The sequence below is a fragment of the Vigna unguiculata genome, chromosome 4 (genome assembly GCF_037176805.1).
Source record: "Vigna unguiculata cultivar grain cowpea cultivar isolate G323 ecotype 2 chromosome 4, ASM3717680v1, whole genome shotgun sequence".
Classification (NCBI taxonomy): Eukaryota; Viridiplantae; Streptophyta; class Magnoliopsida; order Fabales; family Fabaceae; genus Vigna; species Vigna unguiculata.
In genome coordinates, this window is record NC_140795.1 from 25,793,830 (window position 1) to 25,814,472 (window position 20,643).

Sequence of the window (20,643 nt, forward strand, 5' to 3'; positions counted from 1 at the left end):
GACAAGTCAGTAAGGATCAACATAGGCTGAAGGAGAAAATAGAAAAAGAAGAAATATAAACTGCAGAAGGAAGGGAAATTAAAGTAAAAGAAAAGGAAGAAAAGATAAAGATGATGGAAAAGGAAGTAGAGAAATAAGGTGTTTATTCGAAGGCCACCCTTGTTTAGTTGCATTCGTTTACGAAAGTGGCAACAATGTTGTAAGCCAAAGATTGGTGGAGAAACTCTAGTTAACACCAAGCTTTCATCCGAATCAAGCAAGGATCAAATTCAGTACAAGACAATGTGTGAAAGAAGTATTATGTGATATTGCTCCCACGAACTCTTGTCATCTTCTTTTGAGATGGGCATGGCTTCATTTTAAAACGCTCAATGTTGATGAACGTTCCCTTTGAGGCATGAGGGACATGAAATGAAGTTGAAATTTATGACACCAAGACAAGTCAGTAAGGATCAACATAGGCTGAAGGAGAAAATAGAAAAAGAAGAAATATAAACTGCAGAAGGAAGGGAAATTGAAGAAAAAGAAAAGGAAGAAAAGATAAAGATGATGGAAAAGGAAGTAGAGAAACAAGGTGTTTATTCGAAGGCCACCCATGTTTAGTTGCATTCGTTTACGAAAGTGACAACAATGTTGTAAGCCAAAGATTGGTGGAGAAACTCTAGTTAACACCAAGCTTTCATCCGAATCAAGAAAGGATCAAATTCAGTACAGGACAATGTGTGAAAGAAGTATTATGTGATATTGTTCCCACGAACTCTTGTCATCTTCTTTTGAGATGGGCATCGCTTCATTTTAAAACGCTCAATGTTGATGAACGTTCCATTTGAGGCGTGAGGGACAAGAAATGAAGTTGAAATTTATGACACCAAGACAAGTCAGTAAGGATCAACATAGGCTGAAGGAGAAAATAGAAAAAGAAGAAATATAAACTGCAGAAGGAAGGGAAATTAAAGAAAAAGAAAAGGAAGAAAAGATAAAGATGATGGAAAAGGAAGTAGAGAAATAAGGTGTTTATTCGAAGGCCACCCTTGTTTAGTTGCATTCGTTTACGAAAGTGACAACAATGTTGTAAGCCAAAGATTGGTGGAGAAACTCTAGTTAACACCAAGCTTTCATCCGAATCAAGCAAGGATCAAATTCAGTACAAGACAATGTGTGAAAGAAGTATTATGTGATATTGCTCCCACGAACTCTTGTCATCTTCTTTTGAGATGGGCATGGCTTCATTTTAAAACGCTCAATGTTGATGAACGTTCCCTTTGCGGCATGAGGGACATCAAATGAAGTTGAAATTTATGACACCAAGACAAGCCAGTAAGGATCAACATAGGTTGAAGGAGAAAATAGGAAAAGAAGAAATATCAACTGCAGAAGGAAGAGAAATTGAAGAAAAAGAAAAGGAAGAAAAGATAAAGATGATGGAAAAGGAAGTAGAGAAACAAGGTGTTTATTCGAAGGCCACCCTTGTTTAGTTGCATTCGTTTACGAAAGCGACAACAATGTTGTAAGTCAAAGATTGGTGGAGAAACTCTAGTTACCACCAAGCATTCATCCGAATCAAGCAAGGATTAAATTCAATACAGGACAATGTGTGAAAGAAGTATTATGTGATATTGCTCCCACGAACTCTTGTCATCTTCTTTTGAGATGGGCATTGCTTCATTTTAAAACGCTCAATGTTGATGAACGTTCCATTTGAGGCGTGAGGGACATGAAATGAAGTTGAAATTTATGACACCAAGACAAGTCAGTAAGGATCAACATAGGCTGAAGGAGAAAATAGAAAAAGAAGAAATATAAACTGCAGAAGGAAGGGAAATTGAAGAAAAAGAAAAGGAAGAAAAGATAAAGATAATGGAAAAGGAAGTAGAGAAATAAGGTGTTTATTCGAAGGCCACCCTTGTTTAGTTGCATTCGTTTACGAAAGTGACAACAATGTTGTAAGCCAAAGATTGGTGGAGAAACTCTGGTTAACACCAAGCTTTCATCCGAATCAAGCAAGGATCAAATTCAGTACAGGACAATGTGTGAAAGAAGTATTATGTGATATTGCTCCCACGAACTCTTGTCATCTTCTTTTGAGATGGGCATGGCTTAATTTTAAAACGCTAAATGTTGATGAACGTTCCCTTTGAGGCATGAGGGACATGAAATGAAGTTGAAATTTATGACACCAAGACAAGTTAGTAAGGATCAACATAGGCTGAAGGAGAAAATAGAAAAGGAAGAAATATAAACTGCAGAAGGAAGGTAAATTGAAGAAAAAGAAAAGGAAGAAAGGATAAAGATGATGGAAAAGGAAGTAGAGAAACAAGGTGCTTAATTGAAGGCCACGCATGTTTAGTTGCATTCGTTTACGAAACTGACAACAATGTTGTAAGCCAAAGATTGGTGGAGAAACTCTAGTTAACACCAAGCTTTCATCCGAATCAAGCAAGGATCAAATTCAGTACAGGACAATGTGTGAAAGAAGTATTATGTGATATTGCTCCCACGAACTCTTGTCATCTTCTTTTGAGATGGGCATGGCTTAATTTTAAAACGCTAAATGTTGATGAACGTTCCCTTTGAGGCATGAGGGACATGAAATGAAGTTGAAATTTATGACACCAAGACAAGTTAGTAAGGATCAACATAGGCTGAAGGAGAAAATAGAAAAGGAAGAAATATAAACTGCAGAAGGAAGGTAAATTGAAGAAAAAGAAAAGGAAGAAAGGATAAAGATGATGGAAAAGGAAGTAGAGAAACAAGGTGCTTAATTGAAGGCCACGCATGTTTAGTTGCATTCGTTTACGAAACTGACAACAATGTTGTAAGCCAAAGATTGGTGGAGAAACTCTAGTTAACACCAAGCTTTCATCCGAATCAAGCAAGGATCAAATTCAGTACAGGACAATGTGTGAAAGAAATATTGTGTGATATTACTGCCTCGAACTCTTGTCATCTTCTTTTGAGATGGGCATGGCTTCATTTTAAAACGCTCAATGTTGATGAACGTTCCCTTTGAGGCATGAGGGACATGAAATGAACTTGAATTTTATGACACCAAGACAAGTCAGTAAGGATCAACATAGGCTGAAGGAGAAAATAGAAAAAGAAGAAATATAAAGTGCAGAAGGAAGGGAAATTGAAGAAAAAGAAAAGGAAGAAATGATAAAGATGATGGAAAAGGAAGTAGAGAAACAAGGTGTTTAATCGAAGGCCACCCATGTTTAGTTGCATTCGTTTACGAAAGCGACAACAATGTTGTAAGCCAAAGAATGGTGGAGAAACTCTACTTACCACCAAGCTTTCATCCGAATCAAGCAAGGATCAAATTCAGTACAGGACAATGTGTGAAAGAAGTATTATGTGATATTGCCACCTCGAACTCTTGTCATCTTCTTTTGAGATGGGCATGGTTTCATTTTAAAACGCTCAATGTTGATGAACGTTCCCTTTGCGGCATGAGGGACATCAAATGAAGTTGAAATTTATGACACCAAGACAAGCCAGTAAGGATCAACATAGGTTGAAGGAGAAAATAGGAAAAGAAGAAATATCAACTGCAGAAGGAAGAGAAATTGAAGAAAAAGAAAAGGAAGAAAAGATAAAGATGATGGAAAAGGAAGTAGAGAAACAAGGTGTTTATTCGAAGGCCACCCTTGTTTAGTTGCATTCGTTTACGAAAGCGACAACAATGTTGTAAGTCAAAGATTGGTGGAGAAACTCTAGTTACCACCAAGCATTCATCCGAATCAAGCAAGGATTAAATTCAATACAGGACAATGTGTGAAAGAAGTATTATGTGATATTGCTCCCACGAACTCTTGTCATCTTCTTTTGAGATGGGCATTGCTTCATTTTAAAACGCTCAATGTTGATGAACGTTCCATTTGAGGCGTGAGGGACATGAAATGAAGTTGAAATTTATGACACCAAGACAAGTCAGTAAGGATCAACATAGGCTGAAGGAGAAAATAGAAAAAGAAGAAATATAAACTGCAGAAGGAAGGGAAATTGAAGAAAAAGAAAAGGAAGAAAAGATAAAGATAATGGAAAAGGAAGTAGAGAAATAAGGTGTTTATTCGAAGGCCACCCTTGTTTAGTTGCATTCGTTTACGAAAGTGACAACAATGTTGTAAGCCAAAGATTGGTGGAGAAACTCTGGTTAACACCAACTTTCATCCGAATCAAGCAAGGATCAAATTCAGTACAGGACAATGTGTGAAAGAAGTATTATGTGATATTGCTCCCACGAACTCTTGTCATCTTCTTTTGAGATGGGCATGGCTTAATTTTAAAACGCTAAATGTTGATGAACGTTCCCTTTGAGGCATGAGGGACATGAAATGAAGTTGAAATTTATGACACCAAGACAAGTTAGTAAGGATCAACATAGGCTGAAGGAGAAAATAGAAAAGGAAGAAATATAAACTGCAGAAGGAAGGTAAATTGAAGAAAAAGAAAAGGAAGAAAGGATAAAGATGATGGAAAAGGAAGTAGAGAAACAAGGTGCTTAATTGAAGGCCACGCATGTTTAGTTGCATTCGTTTACGAAACTGACAACAATGTTGTAAGCCAAAGATTGGTGGAGAAACTCTAGTTAACACCAAGCTTTCATCCGAATCAAGCAAGGATCAAATTCAGTACAGGACAATGTGTGAAAGAAGTATTATGTGATATTGCTCCCACGAACTCTTGTCATCTTCTTTTGAGATGGGCATGGCTTAATTTTAAAACGCTAAATGTTGATGAACGTTCCCTTTGAGGCATGAGGGACATGAAATGAAGTTGAAATTTATGACACCAAGACAAGTTAGTAAGGATCAACATAGGCTGAAGGAGAAAATAGAAAAGGAAGAAATATAAACTGCAGAAGGAAGGTAAATTGAAGAAAAAGAAAAGGAAGAAAGGATAAAGATGATGGAAAAGGAAGTAGAGAAACAAGGTGCTTAATTGAAGGCCACGCATGTTTAGTTGCATTCGTTTACGAAACTGACAACAATGTTGTAAGCCAAAGATTGGTGGAGAAACTCTAGTTAACACCAAGCTTTCATCCGAATCAAGCAAGGATCAAATTCAGTACAGGACAATGTGTGAAAGAAATATTGTGTGATATTACTGCCTCGAACTCTTGTCATCTTCTTTTGAGATGGGCATGGCTTCATTTTAAAACGCTCAATGTTGATGAACGTTCCCTTTGAGGCATGAGGGACATGAAATGAACTTGAATTTTATGACACCAAGACAAGTCAGTAAGGATCAACATAGGCTGAAGGAGAAAATAGAAAAAGAAGAAATATAAAGTGCAGAAGGAAGGGAAATTGAAGAAAAAGAAAAGGAAGAAATGATAAAGATGATGGAAAAGGAAGTAGAGAAACAAGGTGTTTAATCGAAGGCCACCCATGTTTAGTTGCATTCGTTTACGAAAGCGACAACAATGTTGTAAGCCAAAGAATGGTGGAGAAACTCTACTTACCACCAAGCTTTCATCCGAATCAAGCAAGGATCAAATTCAGTACAGGACAATGTGTGAAAGAAGTATTATGTGATATTGCCACCTCGAACTCTTGTCATCTTCTTTTGAGATGGGCATGGTTTCATTTTAAAACGCTCAATGTTGATGAACGTTCCCTTTGAGGCATGAGGGACATGAAATGAAGTTGAAATTTATGACACGAAGACAAGTCAGTAAGGATCAACGTAGGCTGAAGGAGAAAATAGAAAAAGAAGAAATATAAGCTGCAGAAGGAAGAGAAATTGAAGAAAAAGAAAAGGAAGAAAAGATAAAGATGATGGGAAAGGAAGTAGAGAAACAAGGTGTTTAATCGAAGGCCACCCATGTTTAGTTGCATTCGTTTACGAAAGCGACAACAATGTTGTAAGCCAAAGAATGGTGGAGAAACTCTAGTTACCACCAAGCTTTCATCCGAATCAAGCAAGGATCAAATTCAGTACAGGACAATGTGTGAAAGAAGTATTATGTGATATTACTCCCACGAACTCTTGTCATCTTCTTTTGAGATGGGCATGGCTTCATTTTAAAACGCTCAATGTTGATGAACGTTTCCTTTGAGGCATGAGGGACATGAAATGAAGTTGAAATTTATGACACCAAGACAAGTCAGTAAGGATCAACATAGGCTGAAGGAGAAAATAGAAAAAGAAGAAATATAAACTGCAGAAGGAAGGGAAATTGAAGAAAAAGAAAAGGAAGAAAAGATAAAGATGATGGAAAAGGAAGTAGAGAAATAAGGTGTTTATTCGAAGGCCACCCTTGTTTAGTTGCATTCGTTTACGAAAGTGACAACAATGTTGTAAGCCAAAGATTGGTGGAGAAACTCTAGTTAACACCAAGCTTTCATCCGAATCAAGCAAGGATCAAATTCAGTACAGGACAATGTGTGAAAGAAGTATTATGTGATATTACTCCCACGAACTCTTGTCATCTTCTTTTGAGATGGGCATGGCTTAATTTTAAAACGCTAAATGTTGATGAACGTTCCCTTTGAGGCATGAGGGACATGAAATGAAGTTGAAATTTATGACACCAAGACAAGTTAGTAAGGATCAACATAGGCTGAAGGAGAAAATAGAAAAGGAAGAAATATAAACTGCAGAAGGAAGGTAAATTGAAGAAAAAGAAAAGGAAGAAAGGATAAAGATGATGGAAAAGGAAGTAGAGAAACAAGGTGCTTAATTGAAGGCCACGCATGTTTAGTTGCATTCGTTTACGAAACTGACAACAATGTTGTAAGCCAAAGATTGGTGGAGAAACTCTAGTTAACACCAAGCTTTCATCCGAATCAAGCAAGGATCAAATTCAGTACAGGACAATGTGTGAAAGAAATATTGTGTGATATTACTGCCTCGAACTCTTGTCATCTTCTTTTGAGATGGGCATGGCTTCATTTTAAAACGCTCAATGTTGATGAACGTTCCCTTTGAGGCATGAGGGACATGAAATGAACTTGAATTTTATGACACCAAGACAAGTCAGTAAGGATCAACATAGGCTGAAGGAGAAAATAGAAAAAGAAGAAATATAAAGTGCAGAAGGAAGGGAAATTGAAGAAAAAGAAAAGGAAGAAATGATAAAGATGATGGAAAAGGAAGTAGAGAAACAAGGTGTTTAATCGAAGGCCACCCATGTTTAGTTGCATTCGTTTACGAAAGCGACAACAATGTTGTAAGCCAAAGAATGGTGGAGAAACTCTACTTACCACCAAGCTTTCATCCGAATCAAGCAAGGATCAAATTCAGTACAGGACAATGTGTGAAAGAAGTATTATGTGATATTGCCACCTCGAACTCTTGTCATCTTCTTTTGAGATGGGCATGGTTTCATTTTAAAACGCTCAATGTTGATGAACGTTCCCTTTGAGGCATGAGGGACATGAAATGAAGTTGAAATTTATGACACGAAGACAAGTCAGTAAGGATCAACGTAGGCTGAAGGAGAAAATAGAAAAAGAAGAAATATAAGCTGCAGAAGGAAGAGAAATTGAAGAAAAAGAAAAGGAAGAAAAGATAAAGATGATGGGAAAGGAAGTAGAGAAACAAGGTGTTTAATCGAAGGCCACCCATGTTTAGTTGCATTCGTTTACGAAAGCGACAACAATGTTGTAAGCCAAAGAATGGTGGAGAAACTCTAGTTACCACCAAGCTTTCATCCGAATCAAGCAAGGATCAAATTCAGTACAGGACAATGTGTGAAAGAAGTATTATGTGATATTACTCCCACGAACTCTTGTCATCTTCTTTTGAGATGGGCATGGCTTCATTTTAAAACGCTCAATGTTGATGAACGTTTCCTTTGAGGCATGAGGGACATGAAATGAAGTTGAAATTTATGACACCAAGACAAGTCAGTAAGGATCAACATAGGCTGAAGGAGAAAATAGAAAAAGAAGAAATATAAACTGCAGAAGGAAGGGAAATTGAAGAAAAAGAAAAGGAAGAAAAGATAAAGATGATGGAAAAGGAAGTAGAGAAATAAGGTGTTTATTCGAAGGCCACCCTTGTTTAGTTGCATTCGTTTACGAAAGTGACAACAATGTTGTAAGCCAAAGATTGGTGGAGAAACTCTAGTTAACACCAAGCTTTCATCCGAATCAAGCAAGGATCAAATTCAGTACAGGACAATGTGTGAAAGAAGTATTATGTGATATTACTCCCACGAACTCTTGTCATCTTCTTTTGAGATGGGCATGGCTTCATTTTAAAACGCTCAATGTTGATGAACGTTCCCTTTGAGGCATGAGGGACATGAAATGAAGTTGAAATTTATGACACCAAGACAAGTCAGTAAGGATCAACATAGGCTGAAGGAGAAAATAGAAAAAGAAGAAATATAAACTGCAGAAGGAAGGGAAATTGAAGAAAAAGAAAAAGAAGAAAAGATAAAGATGATGGAAAAGGGAGTAGAGAAACAAGGTGTTTAATCGAAGGCCACCCATGTTTAGGTGCATTCGTTTACGAAAGGGACAACAAAGTTGTAAGCCAAAGATTGGTGGAGAAACTCTAGTTAACACCAAGCTTTCATCCGAATCAAGCAACGATCAAATCCAGTACAAGACAATGTGTGAAAGAAGTATTATGTGATATTGCTCCCACGAACTCTTGTCATCTTCTTTTGAGATGGGCATGGCTTCATTTTAAAACGCTCAATGTTGATGAACGTTCCCTTTGAGGCATGAGGGAAATGAAATGAAGTTGAAATTTATGACACCAAGACAAGCCAGTAAGGATCAACATAGGTTGAAGGAGAAAATAGGAAAAGAAGAAATATCAACTGCAGAAGGAAGAGAAATTGAAGAAAAAGAAAAGGAAGAAAAGATAAAGATGATGGAAAAGGAAGTACAGAAACAAGGTGTTTATTCGAAGGCCACCCTTGTTTAGTTGCATTCGTTTACGAAAGCTACAACAATGTTGTAAGCCAAAGATTGGTGGAGAAACTCTAGTTACCACCAAGCTTTCATCCGAATCAAGCAAGGATTAATTTCAATACAGGACAATGTGTGAAAGAAGTATTATGTGATATTGCTCCCACGAACTCTTGTCATCTTCTTTTGAGATGGGCATCGCTTCATTTTAAAACGCTCAATGTTGATGAACGTTCCATTTGAGGCGTGAGGGACATGAAATGAAGTTGAAATTTATGACACCAAGACAAGTCAGTAAGGATCAACATAGGCTGAAGCTGAAAATAGAAAAAGAAGAAATATAAACTGCAGAAGGAAGGGAAATTAAAGAAAAAGAAAAGGAAGAAAAGATAAAGATGATGGAAAAGGAAGTAGAGAAATAAGGTGTTTATTCGAAGGCCACCCTTGTTTAGTTGCATTCGTTTACGAAAGTGACAACAATGTTGTAAGCCAAAAATTGGTGGAGAAACTCTAGTTAACACCAAGCTTTCATCCGAATCAAGCAAGGATCAAATTCAGTACAGGACAATGTGTGAAAGAAGTATTATGTGATATTGCTCCCACGAACTCTTGTCATCTTCTTTTGAGATGGGCATGGCTTCATTTTAAAACGCTCAATGTTGATGAACGTTCCCTTTGACGCATGAGGGACATGAAATGAAGTTGAAATTTATGACACCAAGACAAGTCAGTAAGGATCAACATAGGTTGAAGGAGAAAATAGAAAAAGAAGAAATATAAACTGCAGAAGGAAGGGAAATTAAAGAAAAAGAAAAGGAAGAAAAGATAAAGATGATGGAAAAGGAAGTAGAGAAATAAGGTGTTTATTCGAAGGCCACCCTTGTTTAGTTGCATTCGTTTACGAAAGTGACAACAATGTTGTAAGCCAAAGATTGGTGGAGAAACTCTAGTTAACACCAAGCTTTCATCCGAATCAAGCAAGGATCAAATTCAGTACAGGACAATGTGTGAAAGAAGTATGATGTGATATTGCTCCCACGAACTCTTGTCATCTTCTTTTGAGATGGGCATGGCTTCATTTTAAAACGCTCAATGTTGATGAACGTTCCCTTTGAGGCATGAGGGACATGAAATGAAGTTGAAATTTATGACACCAAGACAAGTCAGTAAGGATCAACATAGGCTGAAGGAGAAAATAGAAAAAGAAGAAATATAAACTGCAGAAGGAAAGGAAATAGAAGAAAAAGAAAAAGAAGAAAAGATAAAGATGATGGAAAAGGAAGTAGAGCATCAAGGTGCTTAATCGAAGGCCACCCATGTTTAGTTGCATTCGTCTACGAAAGCGGCAACAATGTTGTAAGCCAAAGATTGGTGGAGAAACTCTAGTTAACACCAAGCTTTCATCCGAATCAAGCAAGGATCAAATTCAGTACAGGACAATGTGTGAAAGAAGTATTATGTGATATTGCTCCCACGAACTCTTGTCATCTTCTTTTGAGATGGGCATGGCTTCATTTTAAAACGCTCAATGTTGATGAACGTTCCCTTTGAGGCATGAGGGACATGAAATGAAGTTGAAATTTATGACACCAAGACAAGTCAGTAAGGATCAACATAGGCTGAAGGAGAAAATAGAAAAAGAAGAAATATAAACTGCAGAAGGAAGGGAAATTAAAGAAAAAGAAAAGGAAGAAAAGATAAAGATGATAGAAAAGGAAGTAGAGAAATAAGGTGTTTATTCGAAGGCCACCCTTGTTTAGTTGCATTCGTTTACGAAAGTGACAACAATGTTGTAAGCCAAAGATTGGTGGAGAAACTCTAGTTACCACCAAGCTTTCATCCGAATCAAGCAAGGATCAAATTCAGTACAGGACAATGTGTGAAAGAAATATTGTGTGATATTACTGCCTCGAACTCTTGTCATCTTCTTTTGAGATGGGCATGGCTTCATTTTAAAACGCTCAATGTTGATGAACGTTCCCTTTGAGGCATGAGGGACATGAAATGAACTTGAATTTTATGACACCAAGACAAGTCAGTAAGGATCAACATAGGCTGAAGGAGAAAATAGAAAAAGAAGAAATATAAACTGCAGAAGGAAGGGAAATTAAAGAAAAAGAAAAGGAAGAAAAGATAAAGATGATAGAAAAGGAAGTAGAGAAATAAGGTGTTTATTCGAAGGCCACCCTTGTTTAGTTGCATTCGTTTACGAAAGTGACAACAATGTTGTAAGCCAAAGATTGGTGGAGAAACTCTAGTTACCACCAAGCTTTCATCCGAATCAAGCAAGGATCAAATTCAGTACAGGACAATGTGTGAAAGAAGTATTATGTGATATTGCTCCCACGAACTCTTGTCATCTTCTTTTGAGATGGGCATGGCTTCATTTTAAAACGCTCAATGTTGATGAACGTTCCCTTTGAGGCATGAGGGACATGAAATGAAGTTGAAATTTATGACACCAAGAAAAGTCAGTAAGGATCAACATAGGCTGAAGGAGAAAATAGAAAAAGAAGAAATATAAACTGCAGAAGGAAGGGAAATTGAAGAAAATGAAAAGGAAGAAAAGATGAAGATGATGGAAAAGGAAGTAGAGAAACAAGGTGTTTATTCGAAGGCCACCCTTGTTTAGTTGCATTCGTTTACGAAAGCGACAACAATGTTGTAAGCCAAAGATTGGTGGAGAAACTCTAGTTACCACCAAGCTTTCATCCGAATCAAGCAAGGATCAAATTCAGTACAGGACAATGTGTGAAAGAAGTATTATGTGATATTGCTCCCACGAACTCTTGTCATCTTCTTTTGAGATGGGCATGGCTTAATTTTAAAACGCTAAATCTTGATGAACGTTCCCTTTGAGGCATGAGGGACATGAAATGAAGTTGAAATTTATGACACCAAGACAAGTTAGTAAGGATCAACATAGGCTGAAGGAGAAAATAGGAAAGGAAGAAATATAAACTGCAGAAGGAAGGTAAATTGAAGAAAAAGAAAAGGATGAAAAGATAAAGATGATGGAAAAGGAAGTAGAGAAACAAGGTGCTTAATGGAAGGCCACGCATGTTTAGTTGCATTCGTTTACGAAACTGACAACAATGTTGTAAGCCAAAGATTGGTGGAGAAACTCTAGTTAACACCAAGCTTTCATCTGAATCAAGCAAGGACCAAATTCAGTACAGGACAATGTGTGAAAGAAATATTGTGTGATATTACTGCCTCGAACTCTTGTCATCTTCTTTTGAGATGGGCATGGCTTCATTTTAATACGCTCAATGTTGATGAACGTTCCCTTTGAGGCATGAGGGACATGAAATGAACTTGAATTTTATGACACCAAGACAAGTCAGTAAGGATCAACATAGGCTGAAGGAGAAAATAGAAAAAGAAGAAATATAAACTGCAGAAGGAAGGGAAATTGAAGAAAAAGAAAAAGAAGAAAAGATAAAGATGATGGAAAAGGAAGTAGAGAATCAAGGTGCTTATTCGAAGGCCACCCATGTTTAGTTGCATTCGTCTACGAAAGCGACAAAATGTTGGAAGCCAAAGATTGGTGGAGAAACTCTAGTTAACACCAAGCTTTCATCCGAATCAAGCAAGGATCAAATCCAGTACAAGACAATGTGTGAAAGAAGTATTATGTGATATTGCTCCCACGAACTCTTGTCATCTTCTTTTGAGATGGGCATGGCTTCATTTTAAAACGCTCAATGTTGATGAACGTTCCCTTTCATGCATGAGGGAAATGAAATGAAGTTGATATTTATGACACCAAGACAAGCAAGTAAGGATCAACATAGGCTGAAGGAGAAAATAGAAAAAGAAGAAATATAAACTGCAGAAGGAAGAGAAATTGAAGAAAAAGAAAAGGAAGAAAAGATAAAGATGATGGAAAAGGAAGTAGAGAAACAAGGTGTTTATTCGAAGGCCACCCTTGTTTAGTTGCATTCGTTTACGAAAGCGACAACAATGTTGTAAGCCAAAGATTGGTGGAGAAACTCTAGTTAACACCAAGCTTTCATCCGAATCAAGAAAGGATCAAATTCAATACAGGATGAAAGAAGTATTATGTGATATTGCTCCCACGAACTCTTGTCATCTTCTTTTGAGATGGGCATCGCTTCATTTTAAAACGCTCAAGGTTGATGAACGTTCCATTTGAGGCGTGAGGGACATGAAATGAAGTTGAAATTTATGACACCAAGACAAGTCAGTAAGGATCAACATAGGCTGAAGGAGAAAATAGAAAAAGAAGAAATATAAACTGCAGAAGGAAGGGAAATTAAAGAAAAAGAAAAGGAAGAAAAGATAAAGATGATGGAAAAGGAAGTAGAGAAATAAGGTGTTTATTCGAAGGCCACCCTTGTTTAGTTGCATTCGTTTACGAAAGTGACAACAATGTTGTAAGCCAAAGATTGGTGGAGAAACTCTAGTTAACACCAAGCTTTCATCCGAATCAAGCAAGGATCAAATTCAGTACAAGACAATGTGTGAAAGAAGTATTATGTGATATTGCTCCCACGAACTCTTGTCATCTTCTTTTGAGATGAGCATGGCTTAATTTTAAAACGCTAAATCTTGATGAACGTTCCCTTTGAGGCATGAGGGACATGAAATGAATTGAAATTTATGACACCAAGACAAGTTAGTAAGGATCAACATAGGCTGAAGGAGAAAATAGAAAAGGAAGAAATATAAACTGCAGAAGGAAGGTAAATTGAAGAAAAAGAAAAGGAAGAAAAGATAAAGATGATGGAAAAGGAAGTAGAGAAACAAGGTGCTTAATTGAAGGCCACGCATGTTTAGTTGCATTCGTTTACGAAACTGACAACAATGTTGTAAGCCAAAGATTGGTGGAGAAACTCTAGTTAACACCAAGCTTTCAGCCGAATCAAGCAAGGACCAAATTCAGTACAGGACAATGTGTGAAAGAAATATTGTGTGATATTACTGCCTCGAACTCTTGTCATCTTCTTTTGAGATGGGCATGGCTTCATTTTAATACGCTCAATGATGATGAACGTTCCCTTTGAGGCATGAGGGACATGAAATGAACTTGAATTTTATGACACCAAGACAAGTCAATAAGGATCAACATAGGCTGAAGGAGAAAATAGAAAAAGAAGAAATATAAACTGCAGAAGGAAGGGAAATTAAAGAAAAAGAAAAGGAAGAAAAGATAAAGATGATGGAAAAGGAAGTAGAGAAATAAGGTGTTTATTCGAAGGCCACCCTTGTTTAGTTGCATTCGTTTACGAAAGCGACAACAATGTTGTAAGCCAAAGATTGGTGGAGAAACTCTAGTTAACACCAAGCTTTCATCCGAATCAAGCAAGGATCAAATTCAGTATAGGACAATGTGTGAAAGAAGTATTATGTGATACTGCTCCCACGAACTCTTGTCATATTCTTTTGAGATGGGCATGGCTTCATTTTGAAACGCTCAATGTTGCTGAACGTTCCCTTTGAGGCATGAGGGACATGAAATGAAGTTGAAATTTATGACACCAAGACAAGCCAGTAATGATCAATATAGGATGAAGGAGAAATAGAAAAAGAAAGAATAGAAAGAGAAGAAATATAAACTGCAGAAGGAAGAGAAATTGAAGAAAAAGAAAAGGAAGAAAAGATAAAGATGATGGAAAAGGAAGTAGAGAAACAAGGTGTTTAATCGAAGGCCACCCATGTTTAGTTGCATTCGTTTACGAAAGCGACAACAATGTTGTAAGCCAAAGAATGGTGGAGAAACTCTAGTTACCACCAAGCTTTCATCCGAATCAAGCAAGGATCAAATTCAGTACAGGACAATGTGTGAAAGAAGTATTATGTGATATTGCTCCCACGAACTCTTGTCATCTTCTTTTGAGATGGGCATCGCTTCATTTTAAAACGCTCAATGTTGATGAACGTTCCATTTGAGGCGTGAGGGACATGAAATGAAGTTGAAATTTATGACACCAAGACAAGTCAGTAAGGATCAACATAGGCTGAAGGAGAAAATAGAAAAAGAAGAAATATAAACTGCAGAAGGAAGGGAAATTAAAGAAAAATAAAAGGAAGAAAAGATAAAGATGATGGAAAAGGAAGTAGAGAAATAAGGTGTTTATTCGAAGGCCACCCTTGTTTAGTTGCATTCGTTTACGAAAGTGATAACAATGTTGTAAGCCAAAGATTGGTGGAGAAACTCTAGTTAACACCAAGCTTTCATCCGAATCAAGCAAGGATCAAATTCAGTACAAGACAATGTGTGAAAGAAGTATTATGTGATATTGCTCCCACAAACTCTTGTCATCTTCTTTTGAGATGGGCATGGCTTCATTTTAAAACGCTCAATGTTGATGAACGTTCCCTTTGAGGCATGAGGGACATGAAATGAAGTTGAAATTTATGACACCAAGACAAGTCAGTAAGGATCAACATAGGCTGAAGGAGAAAATAGAAAAAGAAGAAATATAAACTGCAGAAGGAAGGGAAATTGAAGAAAAAGAAAAAGAAGAAAAGATAAAGATGATGGAAAAGGAAGTAGAGAATCAAGGTGCTTAATCGAAGGCCCCCCATGTTTAGTTGCATTCGTCTACGAAAGCGACAACAATGTTGTAAGCCAAAGATTGGTGGAGAAACTCTAGTTAACACCAAGCTTTCATCCGAATCAAGCAAGGATCAAATCCAGTACAAGACAATGTGTGAAAGAAGTATTATGTGATATTGCTCCCACGAACTCTTGTCATCTTCTTTTGAGATGGGCATGGCTTCATTTTAAAACGCTCAATGTTGATGAACGTTCCCTTTCATGCATGAGGGAAATGAAATGAAGTTGATATTTATGACACCAAGACAAGCAAGTAAGGATCAACATAGGCTGAAGGAGAAAATAGAAAAAGAAGAAATATAAACTGCAGAAGGAAGGGAAATTAAAGAAAAAGAAAAGGAAGAAAAGATAAAGATGATGGAAAAGGAAGTAGAGAAATAAGGTGTTTATTCGAAGGCCACCCTTGTTTAGTTGCATTCGTTTACGAAAGCGACAACAATGTTGTAAGCCAAAGATTGGTGGAGAAACTCTAGTTAACACCAAGCTTTCATCCGAATCAAGCAAGGATCAAATTCAGTATAGGACAATGTGTGAAAGAAGTATTATGTGATACTGCTCCCACGAACTCTTGTCATATTCTTTTGAGATGGGCATGGCTTCATTTTGAAACGCTCAATGTTGCTGAACGTTCCCTTTGAGGCATGAGGGACATGAAATGAAGTTGAAATTTATGACACCAAGACAAGCCAGTAATGATCAATATAGGATGAAGGAGAAATAGAAAAAGAAAGAATAGAAAGAGAAGAAATATAAACTGCAGAAGGAAGAGAAATTGAAGAAAAAGAAAAGGAAGAAAAGATAAAGATGATGGAAAAGGAAGTAGAGAAACAAGGTGTTTAATCGAAGGCCACCCATGTTTAGTTGCATTCGTTTACGAAAGCGACAACAATGTTGTAAGCCAAAGAATGGTGGAGAAACTCTAGTTACCACCAAGCTTTCATCCGAATCAAGCAAGGATCAAATTCAGTACAGGACAATGTGTGAAAGAAGTATTATGTGATACTGCTCCCACGAACTCTTGTCATATTCTTTTGAGATGGGCATGGCTTCATTTTGAAACGCTCAATGTTGCTGAACGTTCCCTTTGAGGCATGAGGGACATGAAATGAAGTTGAAATTTATGACACCAAGACAAGCCAGTAATGATCAATATAGGATGAAGGAGAAATAGAAAAAGAAAGAATAGAAAGAGAAGAAATATAAACTGCAGAAGGAAGAGAAATTGAAGAAAAAGAAAAGGAAGAAAAGATAAAGATGATGGAAAAGGAAGTAGAGAAACAAGGTGTTTAATCGAAGGCCACCCATGTTTAGTTGCATTCGTTTACGAAAGCGACAACAATGTTGTAAGCCAAAGAATGGTGGAGAAACTCTAGTTACCACCAAGCTTTCATCCGAATCAAGCAAGGATCAAATTCAGTAAAGGACAATGTGTGAAAGAAGTATTATGTGATATTGCTCCCACGAACTCTTGTCATCTTCTTTTGAGATGGGCATGGCTTAATTTTAAAACGCTAAATCTTGATGAACGTTCCCTTTGAGGCATGAGGGACATGAAATGAAGTTGAAATTTATGACACCAAGAAAAGTTAGTAAGGATCAACATAGGCTGAAGGAGAAAATAGAAAAGGAAGAAATATAAACTGCAGAAGGAAGGTAAATTGAAGAAAAAGAAAAGGAAGAAAAGATAAAGATGATGGAAAAGGAAGTAGAGAAACAAGGTGCTTAATTAAAGGCCACGCATGTTTAGTTGCATTCGTTTACGAAAGCGACAACAATGTTGTAAGCCAAAGATTGGTGGAGAAACTCTAGTTAACACCAAGCTTTCATCCGAATCAAGCAAGGATCAAATTCAGTACAGGACAATGTGTGAAAGAAGTATGATGTGATATTGCTCCCACGAACTATTGTCATCTTCTTTTGAGATGGGCATCGCTTCATTTTAAAACGCTTACTGTTGATGAACGTTCCCTTTGAGGCGTGAGGGACATGAAATGAAGTTGAAATTTATGACACCAAGACAAGTTAGTAAGGATCAACATAGGCTGAAGGAGAAAATAGAAACAGAAGAAATATAAACTGCAGAAGGAAGATAAATTGAAGAAAAAAAAAAGGAAGAAAAGATAAAGATGATAGAAAAGGAAGTAGAGGAACAAGGTGTTTAATCGAAGGCCACCCATGTTTAGTTGCATTCGTTTACGAAAGCGACAACAATGTTGTAAGCCAAAGATTGGTGGAGAAACTCTAGTTAACACGAAGCTTTCATCCGAATCAAGCAAATATCAAATTCAGTACAGGACAATGTGTGAAAGAAGTATTATGTGATATTGCTCCCACGAACTCTTGTCATCTTCTTTTGAGATGGGCATCGCTTCATTTTAAAACGCTTACTGTTGATGAACGTTCCCTTTGAGGCGTGAGGGACATGAAATGATGTTGAAATTTATGACACCAAGACAAGTTAGTAAGGATCAACATAGGCTGAAGGAGAAAATAGAAACAGAAGAAATATAAACTGCAGAAGGAATGGAAATTGAAGAAAAAGAAAAGGAAGAAAAGATAAAGATGATGGAAAAGGAAGTAGAGAAACAAGGTGTTTAATCGAAGGCCACCCATGTTTAGTTGCATTCGTTTACGAAAGCGACAACAATGTTGTAAGCCAAAGATTGGTGGAGAAACTCTAGTTACCACCAAGTTTTCATCCGAATCAAGCAATGATCAAATTCAGTACAGGACAATGTGTGAAAGAAGTATTATGTGATATTGCTCCCACGAACTCTTGTCATCTTCTTTTGAGATGGGCATGGCTTCATTTTCAAACGCTCAATGTTGATGAACGTTCCCTTTGAGGCATGAGGGACATGAAATGAAGTTGAAATTTAAGACACCAAGACAAGCCAGTAATGATCAACATAGGTTGAAGGAGAAAATAGAAAAACAAGAAATATAAACTGCAGAAGGAAGAGAAATTGAAGAAAAAGAAAGGGAAGAAAAGATAAAGATGATGGAAAAGGAAGTAGAGAAACAAGGTGTTTAATCGAAGGCCACCCATGTTTAGTTGCATTCGTTTACGAAAGCGACAACAATGTTGTAAGCCAAAGAATGGTGGAGAAACTCTAGTTACCAACAAGCTTTCATCCGAATCAAGCAAGGATCAAATTCATGACAGGACAATGTGTGAAAGAAGTATTATGTGATATTGCTCCCACGAACTCTTGTCATCTTCTTTTGAGATGGGCATTGCTTCATTTTAAAACGCTTACTATTGATGAACGTTCCCTTTGAGGCGTGAGGGACATGAAATGAAGTTGCAATTTATGACACCAAGACAAGTTAGTAAGGATCAACATAGGCTGAAGGAGAAAATAGAAAGAGAAGAAATATCAACTGCAGAAGGAAGTGAAATTGAAGAAAAAGAAAAGGAAGAAAAGATAAAGATGATGGAAAAGGAAGTAGAGAAACAACGTGTTTAATCCAAGGCCACCCATGTTTAGTTGCATTCGTTTACGAAAGCGACAACAATGTTGTAAGACAAAGATTGGTGGAGAAACTCTAGTTAACACCAAGCTTTCATCCGAATCAAGCAAGGATCAAATTCAGTACAGGACAATGTGTGAAAGAAGTATTATGTGATATTGCTCCCACGAACTCTTGTCATATTCTTTTGAGATGGGCATGGCTTCATTTTAAAACGCTCTATGTTGATGAACGTTCCCTTTGAGGCATGAGGGACATGAAATGAAGTTGAAATTTATGACACCAAGACAAGCCAGTAAGGATCAACATAGGTTGAAGGAGAAAATAGAAAAAGAAGAAATATAAACTGCAAAAGGAAGAGAAATTGAAGAAAAAGAAAAGGAAGAAAAGATAAAGATGATGTAAAAGGGAGTAGAGAAACAAGGTGTTTAATCGAAGGCCACCCATGTTTAGTTGCATTCGTTTACAAAAGCGACAACAATGTTGTAAGCCAAAGATTGGTGGAGAAACTCTAGTTAACACCAAGCTTTCATCCGAATCAAGCAAGGATCAAATTCAGTATAGGACAATGTGTGAAAGAAGTATTATGTGATACTGCTCCCACGAACTCTTGTCATATTCTTTTGAGATGGGCATGGCTTCATTTTGAAACGCTCAATGTTGCTGAACGTTCCCTTTGAGGCATGAGGGACATGAAATGAAGTTGAAATTTATGACACCAAGACAAGCCAGTAATGATCAATATAGGATGAATGAGAAATAGAAAAAGAAAGAATAGAAAGAGAAGAAATATAAACTGCAGAAGGAAGAGAAATTGAAGAAAAAGAAAAGGAAGAAAAGATAAAGATGATGGAAAAGGAAGTAGAGAAACAAGGTGTTTAATCGAAGGCCACCCATGCTTAGTTGCACTAGTTTACGAAAGCGACAACATTGTTGTAAGCCAAAGATTGGTGGAGAAACTCTAGCTAACACCAAGCTTTCATCCGAATCAAGCAAGGATCAAATTCAGTACAAGACAATGTGTGAAAGAAGTATTATGTGATATTGCTCCTACGAACTCTTGTCATCTTCTTTTGAGATGGGCATGGCTTCATTTTAAAACACTCAATGTTGATGAACGTTCCCTTTGAGGCATGATGGACATGAAATGAAGTTGAAATTTATGACACCAAGAGAAGCCAGTAAGGATCAACATAGGCTGAAGCAGAAAATAGAAAAAGAAGAAATATAAACTGCAGAAGGAAGAGAAATTGAAGAAAAAGAAAAGGAAGAAAAGATAAAGATGATGGAAAAGGAAGTAGAGAAACAAGGTGTTTAATCGAAGGCCACCCATGTTTAGTTGCATTCGTTTACGAAAGCGACAACAATGTTGTAAGCCAAAGAATGGTGGAGAAACTCTAGTTACCACCAAGCTTTCATCCGAATCAAGCAAGGATCAAATTCAGTAAAGGACAATGTGTGAAAGAAGTATTATGTGATATTGCTCCCACGAACTCTTGTCATCTTCTTTTGAGATGGGCATGGCTTAATTTTAAAACGCTAAATCTTGATGAACGTTCCCTTTGAGGCATGAGGGACATGAAATGAAGTTGAAATTTATGACACCAAGAAAAGTTAGTAAGGATCAACATAGGCTGAAGGAGAAAATAGAAAAGGAAGAAATATAAACTGCAGAAGGAAGGTAAATTGAAGAAAAAGAAAAGGAAGAAAAGA